General features: G+C 40.2%; 1 protein-coding gene and 1 pseudogene across 6 annotated transcripts in view; one reads left to right on the top strand and one right to left on the bottom strand.

Moving 5' to 3' along the window:
* GAB1 (GRB2 associated binding protein 1) overlaps positions 1–14,724 on the bottom strand; it is a 206,960-nt gene that overhangs the window by 132,684 nt on the left and 59,552 nt on the right. The window lies entirely within an intron of this gene.
* On the top strand, positions 9,311–12,619 carry LOC138174882 (large ribosomal subunit protein eL24-like; annotated as a pseudogene).

Below are 14,724 nucleotides of genomic sequence, written 5' to 3'. Positions count from 1 at the left end.
AAATAATTGATGAGCTCATGCATTTAGTGGTGCTCCCTTCAATGATGCCAATGGCAAGCTGTCCATGGCTGCCATCCTCCAGTCCTGGGTCTCTGTTCTCTTGATTGGTCACTGTCTATCCTGGAACACTACTTCAGGAAAGTCATTCTTCACTTTACTCCCATCTCTCTGACCATCTCTCTTCCTCCATAGCCTTCTCCCTAAACTGTCTGGCAAGTCAGGTGCTTACCCTTCCCTTTCCTTCTCACATCCTACCCCCAGCTAAAGTACTAAATACAGAAACTGATCAAATCAACTCTGCCACTGATCTACCTAGGACTCATATTTTGTGACTTAGGCGTTTTTCAATTCTGTGTGACTCCTAATGACCCCTTTTGGTATTTTCTTGGCAAAGAAACTGGAGTGGTTTGCCATTTCCTTCTCCAGTTCATTTTACAGATGAGGAAACTAAAGCACAGTTAAGTGACTTGCCCAGGGTTACAGAGCTAATAAGTATCTGAGGCTGAATTTGAACTCAGGTCTTCCTGACTCTAGGTCCAGTGCTCTATCCACTGTGCCACCTAGCTGCCCGCTTCAACTGTTCTACTTACTATAATAACAGAAAATGGAACAGATTGGACATTTTGGTCCAAACTTCTAAAAGAGTTTGACTACATCCTTAAAGTTGGAAAAAATGACACAATATATGTCACAAATTTAAGACCTAGAAGGTGGCTTCAGAGGTCCAAAGGTCAAGGAAACAAAAGAAGTATGTGGCAAAGATATGTCATTTCACTTGATGTCCAACATGCTTCCCACTGTGCACCGCCTTCTGCCATCATTAGCAACTTAGAACAATTCTGAGCAACAGGAAGATGAGCTCAGAATCCTGGAATCATAGCACTAGAAATAACCTCTTAGAACTTTAGTCCTAAAACATGATGGAAGCAGAAACCCCCTCTAAAGTTCCCAAGAAAGTTACAAAGTGTCTCCTCGAAGACCCCTGCCCCCAACAAGGAGGAACCTGTTATCTCAGTAAACATTTTTGGACAACTCTTGTGGTTAGGGAATTTTTCCTTCAATTTAACTGAAATTTGCCAATAAGTAGTGTTGTATTTCCTGGTCCTAATTCTGACCTGTAGGGCCTAACAAAGTAAGTCAGATTTCTTTTTTTTTTTTAATGCTTTATTAACTTCTGATTTACAGCATTCATTTCCACCAAATTTTGAGTTACAAATTTTCTCCCAGTTTTTCCCCTACCCACCCCCCAAAAATAGCAGTCCCACAAGATATCCCCTCCTCCAATCTAATCTCTCCCATTTTTCTCCCATACCCCTTTCGACTTTTCCAGTGGATCTCTATGCCCCAGTGCCTGTATATCTTATTTCCCAATTACATGTAAAATAGTATTGATAATAGTATATATGCACATACATATTTGAATATTTGATTTTAAAACTTGGAATTCCAGATTCATTCCCTTCCTCCCTTGTCACCCACCCTTACTGGGAACATAAGCAGTTCAGTATATGATGTACATGTGTGGCTAATGGAAAACAATAACGTAGTAGATATATTGCAAAAGACTGACTATATTTCCCTCCCTCCTATCCCACCTCCCACTTCTTCTGTTCTCTACTTTGATCCTGACCCTTTTCAAAAGTGGGTGCTTCCAACTTCTCTCCCCCCAGCTTGCCCACCCTTTCATCATCCCCCCTCTCATCCCCTTGCCCCCCTACTCTCCTGTAGGGTGAGATACCCTATTTAGTGTGTATTTCATTCCCTCAAGCCAAATTCAATGGGAAGAAGGTTCACCCATTCCCTTTTGCCTTCCTATTCTTCCCCTCCAGTGTAACCATTTCCCCTTACCTCTTCTGTATGAGATAGTTTACCCCATTCTGTCTTTCCCCATCTCCTCTCATTATATTCCCCTCTCACCTCTTCATTTCACCTTTTAAATATCATCCCTTCCTGTTAAATTGGTCCTGTGCCCTCTATCTATGTATACCTGTAAACACATATACACACATTCACATATGTATTCATATGCCCATAGACCCTCATATATAGGCATATCTATCTATCTATCTCTCTATCTCTCTATCTATCTATCATGTATATTTCTATTCCCTTCAACTACTGAGAAAAGATTCATCAGTTACAATTATTATTTTTCCATGTAGGAATGTTAATAGTTCAACTTTGATAAGTTCCTTATGGTTTCTTTTCCCTGTTTACCTTCTCATGCTTCTTGTATCTGAATTTCAAATTTTCTGTTCAACTCTGGTTTTTTCATCAAGAATGCTTGAAAGTCTTCTATTCCACTGAAAGACCATTTTTCCCCTGAAACATGATACTCACTTTTGCTAGGTAGGTGACTCATGGTTTTAATCCCAGCTCCTTTGCCCGCCGGAATATCATATTCCAAGCCCTTCGATCCCTCAGTGTAGAAGCTGCCAGATCCTGGGTTATCCTAATTGTGTTTCTACAATATTCTAATTGTTTCTTCCTGGCTGCTTGTAATATTCTCTCCTTAATCTGGGAATTCCAGAACCTGGCTATAATATTCCTAGGAGTTTTCTTTTTGGGGTCTTTTCAGGAGGTGATTGGTGGATTCTTTCAAGCTCTATTTTGCCTTCTGGTTCCAAAACATCAGGGCAATTTTCCTTGAGAATTTCTTGGAGGATGATTTCTAGGTTCTTTCCCTGATCATGGCTTTCAGGTAGTCCACTAATTTTTAAATTATCTCTCCTGGATCTATTTTCCAGGTCAGTGTTTTTCCCATGAGATATTTCACATTGCCTTCTATTCTTTCATTTTTTTTGATCTGTTTAACAGCATCTTGATTTCTCATAAAGTCATTAGCTTCCATTTGCTCCAGTCTAATTCTGAAGCCATGATTCTCCTCATTAAGCTTTTTGAGATTCTTTTTCCATCTGGCAAATTTGTCTTTTTAAGGCATTCTTCTCCTCATTGCCTTTTTGAGCCTCTTTTGCCATTTGAGTCAGTCTGTTTTTTAAAGTATTATTTTCCTCAGTCAGGCTGTTGACTCTCATTTCATAATTTTCTTGCATTGTTCTCATTTCTCTTCCCAATTTTTCCTCCACTTCTCTTATCTGCCTCTTAAGGTCCTCTATGGCCTGTAACCAGCTCATATTTTCCTTTGAAGCTTTTGGTGCAGGAGTTCTGACTTCACTGTCTTCCTCCTAGTTCCATGCTTTGCTCCTTTTTGTCCCCAAAATAGGAGTGTAATGTTGGAATCTTCTGTCTGCTTTGTTTCCTTTCCCTGATCATATCGCCCCTCAGTCACTTGACCCCTGGGCTTTTTGCCACTGTAGAACTCTCCCACCACATAGGGGAGCTTTCGTCCCAAAAGCTGGGGTTTTCTCAGCTGCCGGAGGTATTAGATGGGTGCCCTCTCTGAGGTCTCCAAACACTCTGGCAAGCTGGACACACACCCCAGGACCTCCACCCTAGACTGCAATCCAGATCCAAGCAGGTTAAAGCAAGAGCGATTACCCCTCAGACTGGTGCTTGGTTCCCCTACACTCTGCAGGCCAGGAGCTGAAGCTGCCATGTGGGGCTGGCTAGCTGTGCTGGCCTCAGCAGCTTCTTGCCCCAGGGGCAAAAGCCATGCACTCCCACTTACTGGTCCCAAAGTTCAGACTGCACTGACCTCTCACTTTGTCCTTCGCATTTGTGTGTTAATAAATCTGGAAACGGCCATAGCTGCTGCTGATTTGGAGTCCCTCTGGCCGTGGCTGGTCAGGCCTGCCTCGGCATGGGGCTGGTCTCGGCTCCCAGAGCTCTGCACTGGATTCCTGATGGCCTTCAGGGCTGTCCTCAGTGGGAGGTTAGCTTCTCTGTGTCTTTTTGTGGATTCTGCAGCTCCAAAGTTTGTTTAGAGTCACCTTTTTACATGGATTGGGGAAAGTGGAAGCCGGAGCCACGGGGAGGTCCTGTTTCTACCAGGAAGTCAGATTTCTTTGTCCTATGCCAACCCTTAAAATATCTGAAGAAAGTAATGAGTGAGAGTGGGGTGAGGGGCTCAAATCTTATCATCTCTAGTTAATCATTCTCAACAATGGTTTGACTCTCTTCCGGAAGTACTAGAAACTGTCAATGTTCTAGCTGAAAGTGCAGAACTTTTCAAATATTCCAGATGTGGTCTAACCAGGATAGCAGAACTATCACCACACTTGACCAGGGAACCATATTTCTTTTCTTTTTTTTTTTTTTTGGCCTTTTGGAGGGCAATTGGGGTTAAGTAACTTGCCCAAGGTTACACGGCTAGTTTTTTTGTGTGGGTGTTAAGTGTCTGAGGCCAGAACCGAACTCATGTCCTCCTGACTCTGGGCCAGCGCTTTACTCATTGTGCCACCTAGCTGCCCCCAGGAACCATATTTCTTTCTGTTAAGGGAGACTAAATCCCCACTAGGTTTTTTTGGCTGCCAAGTCACACTGCTGACTCACAATGAATGTGCAGTCCACCGAAACCCTCAATTCTTTTTCACATAACTGTTGTCTAGCCACATCTCTTGCAACAAACAACAGTTACAATACCCCTTGGATAAAAATGTGTATTCCCTTCAATAAGTCTTCATACTACACTTTGTATCAGTCCTTCCCACACCAGGAGAACAAAACATAATTACTAATAATGATGTAAATGGAAAGAACAAATGTAACACAATCAAAACTGAATGCTGTGAAATTATAATGGCTAAGTTTAGCCCCAAAGAAGATTCACTAGAAGATCTCCCCTCCCACCTTCCAATTCATGCTCCTTTAAAAAGATCTGAAAAACAATAGGTGTTGAATGCTGAAAATAATATCAAACTTTTTAAACATGCTAGCTGATTTTGCTTAATTTCTTTCTTTCACCATAAGAAATGAAACCCTTGGAGGAAAAGGCTGATATACTGGGAAATATAGCTGATATCAAAATGAAAAATATCAATGAAAACTTTTTAAGCACTTTGTATCAAAACTACACAATTCTGTTGACAAAGATTTGATTGCTGCATCTCTTCACTGCCTATATCACTCTCTGGTTGGAGTCTCAGCAAGGCTTGGGATATCCCTGTGGCTGCCCACAGCAGGCTGGCTAGCTTAGCTGAGTATATATAGCAAGGGACTAAGAGATGGAAGTTGCAAGCTCATTAGGTCTGTAACACCTAGTTTAATTCATTTCTACCCTAAGACTGCAACCCTAATTCCAGTCAATTACTCCTCAAGTCAGTGTGCCTGGGTCAAGAGAGGAGCTGGGAAAATGCAGTAGATGGATCAGCACAAACTCTCTGGGTGAAAAACTGACTGAAAGCCATTGCCTATGGAGAGTGGGACTTTACATACACTGCCTTACTGTTGCAGGATACTTTACATGATATATTTCATTCTCCAAATTTATCCAAATACATATTTCCAGTGGCTATAAACTAAATAGAGAAATACTATCTTCATATACATATATATATATATATACATGTGTGCGTATATGTGGGTATATATATATATATATATATATATATATATGTATTATATGTAAACCATTTAAAGGAACTTTCTAGTGAAACCTCTTACATGACTAAGAATTCTTTTTATTTCAAATAATTGCTCTCCTCCCAATTTTCTTATGTCTCAAGGTTTTATTTTCATATCTAGAGATATCTAAAACTATCTACTAGGTACAGAAGGGTTTGATCTGCCAGCTGAAGGCATCAAAATCCAGATTCTTTCTCCTCAAGGAAAGGAATTCGTTGTTTTTGTTCTCATTTTTCTGTTCCTAGCCTAACACATTACTTTTCACACAGTGAGTACTTGGTAAAGACTTGTTGAAATGAACTGAAATCAAAGTGGTCACTGAACTGTAGGCTGTTTGATTCAGCAATACCACAACTAGACCTATACCCCAAACAGGTTTTAAAAAGAAAAGGACCCGTACTTACACAAATTTTTATAGCAGTTCTTATTGTGTTGTCAAAGAGCTGGAAATTAAGGGGACTGTACCCATCGGTTGGGGAATGGATGAGCAAATGATGGTATAATAATGCAGTGAACCATAAATGGTGAAAAAGATGGTTTTAAAAAGACATAGGAAGATTAGTATGAACCGATGCAGGGTAGAGTGAGAAAAACTAGGAGAACAGGGGCGGCCAGGTGGCTCAGCGAATAAGAGCACCGGCTCCAGTGTTGGGATGACCTGGGGATCAACTCTGGGCTCCGATACTCAGCACCACACCCAGATATAACTGGCCGTGTAACCTTAAGCAAGTTACTTAACCCCGATTGCTTAAAAAAAAAAAACAGGAGAACAATTTATACAATAACAACATTGAGGAGACAAACAACTTTTAAAGACTTAAAAACTCTGATCAATACACTGATTGATCTTGATTCCAAAGGATCCATGATGAAGCACACTATGCTCCTCCTCACAAAGATGTGACAGATTTAAGATACAGAGTGAGACATAGACTTTTTGGATGTGACCAGTGTGGGAAATTTGTTTTCCTTGACTGTGTATAAACATTACACGAGTTACACGAGTTTTGTTTTTCTTTTTTTTTCAAATGGAGAAGGGTAAGGAAAGAAAATAAATTCATGTCAATTGAAAAGAATAGACGAGATTAGCCCCCCCCAAGCCTGTGATTATATATGATTAAGTAAATTGTGCTTCTTAGCAGTCATTCCAGACCTCTCTAACTAGCAAAGAATTTTATGAAAGAAGGGAGTGGGAAAGATAAAAAGCTTGATTATTAAAAAAGGGAAGGAGGACAAAAAGTATCACAAGACTGTGACTTTTAGAACTGGAAAGGACCTCATCTGATCTAACTCTCTGTTTTTACAGAAGAAGAAACTAAGGCAGGAAAAAAATTAAGTGACTTACTTCAAGAAATAGAACTATTCAGATCAATAAATACTAACCACACATTATAGATGAGGGCCATTCAAGAAGATGAGAGATAAAGATAAAAAGGAAATTTTCCCTCAGGTACAACATGTACATGGAGACATATAGGAAAAATATATGCAAAGTCATTTTAGAAGCAGAGAACATTCTAACATCTAGCAGGAACAACGCTAGAACCTGGGTCAGCTTAATTCCCCTCACTGCCTTATACTACATACCTCTTCTAAGTGCTATGTATAACATAAAATAGCTACTAAGGTTACCACCTCCTGCTTTATTCTACAACTTAATTTGGAAGAAAGGCAAGACAGAACTGACTGTAAACTCCAGGACAGAAACTGGTACCTCACTTTGTAAACTAAGTCCAGTATACTACAGGTATGAGGACAAATAGTTGGCACAGTGTTTAGAGCACTGGGCCTGGAGTCAGGAAGATCTGAGCTCAAAACTAACCTCAGACACATAGTAGCTGTATGACCCTAGACAAATCACTTAACTCTGCTTGCCTCACTTTCCTCTTCTGTCAAATAATCTGGAGAAGGAAATGGCAAACTGCTCCAATATCTTTGCCAAGAAAACCCCAAATGGGGTCATGAAAAGTAGAACTCAAATGACTGAAGAAAGAATAATGTTTACTGAAGGTGGCTGGTTGGGAAGGTGAGGGACAGGTATGGCTTTTTTCTTGTGATATAGTCTATGCCTTGGTGCCGCCTCTAGAAGACTATAGAAGGTGTTTGAGGTCAAGGACCACGTCTTCTATTTAATGCTTTCTATCACTCATGGATTTGACCAGTGAGGACAAAATACTGCCATAAAGGCTTTCCTCCAACAAGGAAGATATCTTAAAATTACACAAGATTCTTTGAAAGACATCCCAACAAAGCTAACTTTATTCAATGACCCTCTGATGATTAATAACAAACAAGGCATAAAACAGGGAAAGACATGTTCCTGAAGGGTATTTGTCACTGCAGTGGCAGCTACACAGCTCAGACTCTAAAAAGAATGGGGAATGTCTATAGTTAGTGAGGTCGACCAGATAGCCCTGTTTGCAAGAGGGCACTGCATTCATTACACCAAGCCCAGGATACTTCAGAACCTTTCAAATGAAATCTATTATATAATCAATAATAAATTCCTATTTATATAAGTACTTTAAGGTTTATAAAGATTTAATTTGATTCATTAATTATTCAAAAGTTCAAACTAACCATTCACAAAAAAAAAAAATCAAATGATGAAGAATATCCATTGTCCGTTATGGTGACATGCACTTGCATGGACAACCTATAGTGCTTACCCACCAGTGCATTCATCTTGGACAAGTGCTACACATGAACTATAAGTTGGGGATCCAGAGAAAGAAGGGAGTTGGGCCTAGAATAAGAAGTTGATTTGTCTTTGGAAAATTTAAATTGTGCAGTGATTTTAATGACCCCAAATCACCTCTTTGGAACAAAGGTCCATTTGTTTTACTTTCAATAATAGAACTCCATAGCCTCCAAAAAATATAAGCTGTAGTACACCAAAAGGCAAAATATAGGCCTGCAGAGCGTCTGAATGGGCTGCAACATGCAACTAAGAATTAGATAGGAGAAATGACATAAAGGATACCTCTAGAAAGATTTATATAATAGGAAAAGGAAGAAAGCTGAAGATATGGCCTGAGTAAGCTGACCAAAGAGCAGTCCATATGCCCCATTAATATCATGCAATGCTGAAATCTAGTATAAAGTCCCCAAAGCACTGGATGGACCTTCTGTAAAGTATTTTTGTATGGTCCAGTGAAAATAAACTAGCGCTTGAGTCCAGGGATGTTGTTGTGGTTGTTGAGTCATTTTCAGTTGTGTCTGACTCTTTGTGATACCCTTTGGGATTTTCTTGGTAGAGATACAAGAATAGTTTTGCCATTTCCTTTTCTGATTCATTTTACAGATGAGGAAACTGAGGCAAACAGGGTTAAGTGACTTGCCCAGGGTAATACAGCGTCTTAGGCCAGATTTGAACTTAGGAAGATGAGTCTTCCTGACTCCTGACCTGACACTCTATCCACTGAGTGAGCTAGCTGCTCTTAGAGGAGTCTGAGGACCTACATTCTAATCCTGCCTCTGATGTTTATAACCAAAGTGACCTTGGGCATGTTACTTCATCTCTTTTGGTCTCAGTTACTTATCTGTAAAATGCAAGGGTTGGACCAGCTGGCTTCTTAGGTATCTTCTAGCACTAGGTCTATGATCGTAAGAATGAAAATGAACAAGAATTACAAATGATGAGAGTGGTAGATGGCTGGTAATCTGCCTCACTGAAGAGAACACCCACAATGAAGAGAGTCATTAAAGCATCCTCTAGAGAGCCTAGGGGAGTGCCTGTGTTGCACCAACTCAATCGATAACTGGTTTTATCTTTAGTTATCAATTCATTTCACTGTTAGTTTCCTCATCAGCAATACAAATTTGGACTAAACTAAATTATCTCCTTCCAGCTCTAAGTTTTAGGATTTTCCCAAATAATCAATTTTGAGGCCTGCATCAGAAATATAAACTATTATTCTCATAAGGCATTTCTCAATCTCAAACTGTTGAAAAAAAAAAGGCTTGTTGTGAATTTTTAACATACATACACGAGATAGTCTTCAACTTAAGAATTTATGATTGTCCCTTACATGTGAAATGGTGAGCATCTCTGGTTGGACAGTCACCTTCCTAGCCATGAAGGCCACAGAGCCTGTCATTACTCTTTCCCAAAGGTCCCCTTTTCCTCCCCCATCCCAGTTGTTGGACATCCCTAGCCTCTCCATTAGAGTCCTCAGCCTTCCAGCATTCCAGTCTTCTCTTCTAATTATCCTGTTCTTCCTCAAGTATCAGAATTCAAGAGCAACAACAAAAATCTATTTCTTACCCAGTTATACTGAGTTGTTTTTCCTGATTCATTCAGTTACTTGTACTGAAACCTGTCGAAAATCTTTGTAACTCCACTGTATTGTTTCCTACTTTTTTCCCCTTGTTATGTATACAGTATTTCTGCTATTGTCTGAGTTAGACAGGCTTTACCTGACTGACTTCAGACCTGAAAGGCCACTTGTAAGATTATTTATATATAAAAATACACTCCAAGTAACATAAACCAATTAGTCTAGGAATACAACTTATTTGTAAATTGAAGACTGCCTGTATTATATGATCTAAAAATACATTTCATAGCAAAGGAAGGTGTTTCAAGGTTTTAATTTCACTCCTTAATCTCATTTAAACACACACACACAGAGTCTGTTTTCATTAAGTAGCACACAGAGCAAAGCATTTCACTAGAACAGAAGAGATTTCATCCATCTCCCACACATTCTGTCTGTTGCTTATATAAAGAAGTGGGAAAGTCCCCTTCTGGTCAAAAACCATGCCAAGATATCTGACATACTCATGTCTGCCAGGATATTGCAGTCAGAATAATCGACTGTTAAACAATTTTCAAATAGCATGGTATAATATCGCAAGCAACCAAAAATGTTAAAATGGATTTCTTGACTGAACAATCCATTTCTTGTAGTCCTTCAAAAGCATCCCACATAAATTAGTTCTGAGAAAAAGCATACCTCTCTCAAATTACAAGTCTGCAATCAAAAGCAGAACAAAGAATTTTCAGAAATCAACTACCTATTTCTCCACTTTTCAACAAACCCTCCAGATGCAAGGAAAAATGTTTCTAAATCACCTGATGGAGAAGCTTTAAGAAAGAGTACAGGGAAAACCTAATCGTACAAAAACAAAAACCAAAAAATTAAAGAAATGATTATGACAGATTCAGGCCATTATTCCTGGAATTGATTGTCCAGTCCAATTCTCTCATTTTATATGTGAGAAAAGTGGAATTTGAAAAGGCAACATGATTATCTCAAAGCCAAAGAGACATTAAGTAACAGAAATGAAGTTCACTTCCAACTCCACGCTCTGTCGCCAGGATTCACTGAAAGGACAGGAGTTCAAATGTGCCAAGTATTTAAATATGTTAACTAGGGGGCGGGGTCAAGAAGGCATAGTAGAAGCAGGACCTCCAAGCACCTCCGGCTTCCACATTCCCCAATCAATGTAAAAAGGGGATTCTGAACAAACTTTGGAGCTGCAGAACCCACAAAATGACACAGAGAAGCTAACCTCCCATGGAGGACAGCCCAGTAGGCCAACAGGAATAGGCCAGCATAAGGCTCTGGGAGCTGAGCTGGAAGTTTTAGCCCCAGGGCAGGTCTGACCAGCCATCTGCTGGAGGGACTCCAAATCAGCAGCAGCTGTGGAGATCCAGAATTATCAACACATAGATGTGGAGGACAAAGTGAGAAGTCAGTGCAGTCTGGACTTTGGGACCAGTAAGTAGGAGTGCATCGGCTCTTGCCCCGGGGGTGAGAATCCACTGGGACGCCTGGCACAGCCAGCCAGCACCACGTGGCAGCTTCAGCTCCTGGCCTGCAGAGTGTAGGGGGACCAAGCACCAATCTGAGTGGGCTCTTGCTTTAACCTGCTTGGATCTGGATTGCAGTCTAGGGTGGAGGTCCTGGGGTGTGTGTCCAGCTTGCCAGAGAGTGTGGAGGCCTCAGAGGGGGCACCCATCTAATATCTCAGGCAGCTGAGAAAACCCCAGTGTTTAGGACGAAAGCCCCCATGTCTGGTGGCAGAGTCCTACTGTGGCAAAAAGCCCAGGGGTCAAGTGACTGAGGGGTGACATGACCAGGCAAAGGAAACAAAGCAGACAGAAGATTCCAATATTAGACTCATATTTTGGGGACAAAAAGGAGAAAAGCATGGAACAGGAGAAAGACAGCGAAGTCAGAACTCCTGTACCAAAAGCTTCAAAGGAAAATACGAGCTAGTTACAGGCCATAGAGGACCTTACGAAGCACATAAGAGAAGTGGAGGAAAAATTGGGAAGAGAAATGAGAACAATGCAAGAAAATTTTGAAATGAGAGTCAACAGCCTGACTGAGGAAAATCACACCTTAAAAAATAGACTAACTCAAATGGCAAAAGAGGCTCAAAAAGGTAATGAGAAGAATGCCTTAAAAAGCCAAATTTGCCAGATGGAAAAAGAATCTCAAAAGCTCACTGAGGAGAATCATTGCTTCAGAATTAGATTGGAGCTTTTTTTTTTCTCTTCACCATCTTCCTCATACTTGCAGCCATGAAGGTTGAGCTGTGCAGCTTCAGTGGGTACAAGATCTACCCAGGTTACGGGAGGCACTATGCTTGCATGGACAGGAATGTTTTCCAGATTTTTAATGCAAAATGCAAGCCTGCATTCCTTTCAAAGAGGAACCCCGGCAGATCAATTTGACTGTCCTGTATAGAAGAAAGCACAAGAAGGGCCATTCAGAAGAGAGTCAAAAGAAAAGAACTTGCCAGGCTGTTAAATTCCAAAGAGCCATCACTGGGGCTTCTCTTGCTGATATAATGGCCAAGAGGAACCCAGAAACCTGAAGTTCAAAAGGTCCAACAAGAACAAGCCATCAGGGCTGCCAAGGAAGTGAAAAAGGCTAAGCAAGCAACTAAGAAGACATTTGCATCTGCTGCTAAGGCTCCTACAAAGGCAGCACCTAAATAAAAAACTGTGAAGCCTGTGAAAGTTTCTGCAACCTGAGTTGGTGGAAACGTTAATTGTATACTAAATTGGATAAATAAAAGGAAATTTAAAGCAAAAAAAAAAGAATTAGATTGGAGCAAATGGAAGCTAATGACTTTATGAGAAATCAAGATGCTGTTAAACAGATCCAAACAAATGAAAGAATAGGAGGCAATGTGAAATATCTCATGGGAAAAACCACTGACCTGGAAAATAGATCCAGGAGAGATATTTAAAAATTATTGGACTACCTGAAAGCCATGATCAAAGAAAGAACCTAGAAATCATCCTCCAAGAAATTCTCAAGGAAAATTGCCCTGATGTTTTAGAACCAGAGGGCAAAATAGAGGTTGAAAGAATACACCAATCACCTCCTGAAAAAGATCCTATAGCCAGGTTCTGGAATTCCCAAATTACAGAGAGAATTATTACAAGCAGCCAGGAAGAAACAATTTGAATATTGTGGAAACACAATCAGGATAACCCAGGATCTGGCACCTTCTACACTGAGGGATAGAAGGGATTGGAATGTGATATTCCAGAGGTCAAGGGAGCTGGGATTAAAACCAAGAGTCACCTACCCAGCAAAACTGAGTATCATGTTTCAGGGGATAATATGTTCATTCAGTGGAATAGAGGACTTTCAAGCATTCTTGATGAAAAAACCAGAGTTGAACAGAAAATTTGACATTCAGATACAAGAAGCATGAGAAGGTAAACAGGGACAAGAAATCATAAGGAATTTATCAAAGTTGAACTATTAACATTCCCACATGGAAAAACAATAATTGCAACTTATGAAACTTTTATCAGTAGTTGAAGAGATTAGAAATATATATATGTATATATATATACATGTCTATATATGAGGGTATATGGGCATATGAATACATATGTGAATGTGTGTATATATGTTTACAGGTATACATAAATAGAGAGCACAGGACCAATTTAACAGGAAGGGATGATACTTAAAAGGTGAAATTAAGAGGTGAGAGGAATATAATGAGAGGAGATGGGGAAAGACAGATTGGGGTAAACTATCTCACACAGAAGACGCAAGGGAAAATGGTTACAGTGGAGGGGAAGAATAGGAAGGCAAAAGGGAATGGGTCAACCTTATTCCCATTGAATCTGGCTTGAGGAGGGAGTGAAATACACACTAAATAGGGTATCTCACCCTCCAGGAGAATAGGGAGGGGAAGGGGATGAGAGGAGGAATGATGGAAGAGAGGGCAGGCTAGGGGGTAGGGAAGTTAGAAGCACCCACTTTTGAAAAGGGACGGGATCAGGGTGGATAGAGCATCAGGTGGGAGGTGGGATGGGAGGGAGGGAAGTGTAGTCAGTCTTTTACTATATATCTACTATATTGTTGTTTCGCATTAGCCACACATGTACAACCTATACTGGACTGCTTGTCTTCCCAGTGGGGGTGGGTGACAGGGAAGGAAGGGAATAAATCTGGAATTGAAAGTTTTAAAGTCAAATATCAAAATATATATATATAATGTGTGTGTGTGTATATATATATATACTATTATTAATATCATCTTACATGTAATTGGGAAATAAGATATACAGGCACTAAGACATAGAGATCCACTGGAAAAGCAGAAAGGGGTATGGGAGAAAATATGGGAGAGAGCAGATTGGAGGAGGGGATATCCTGTGGGACTGCTATTTTGGGGCGGTGGGTGGGAGAATAGCGGGGAGAAAATTTGTAACTCAAAATCTTGTGGAAACGAATGATATAAATCAGAAGTTAATAAAGCATTTTTTAAGTAAAAAAAAAAATATATATATATATACAATGACCACCTGGGAGTTAATATTTCACTTGCTACTCTTCCCTTCATGAGAGAATTCTTCTATGAAGGCAAGAACACAGACACACCCATACCCCCCTGTAATGTAATGCCAAGGAAAGACAACTTCCCAAGGTTCAGAATACCAGCATAGGTGCTCTCCATTTTATTCAGTGACAAACCAAGAACAGAGAAGATCAAAACATGACATCATTCCAAATACAGCATTTACTAAGTGTGATTAAATAATCTCCAAGGACTACCCCACCCCAGGACCTTCCAATCATTCAATCAATTACAAAGTCCCTGTTCTAAATACTTCTCCACCCCTAGGCTATACCTTCATTTGGTCCACCACAAAACCCCTCTTCTCAAATGGAGATTAGTTTCCAAACATAAGTAAAGTACCTTCATTTGTCAATC

Source organism: Petaurus breviceps, unplaced genomic scaffold, assembly GCF_028583685.1.
Source record: "Petaurus breviceps papuanus isolate PSGF00001 unplaced genomic scaffold, PetGlider_PUasm1.0 76, whole genome shotgun sequence".
Taxonomy (NCBI): Eukaryota; Metazoa; Chordata; class Mammalia; order Diprotodontia; family Petauridae; genus Petaurus; species Petaurus breviceps.
Note: the sequence above shows the minus strand (reverse complement) of the source record. Positions and strands in the feature narration are given on the sequence as shown.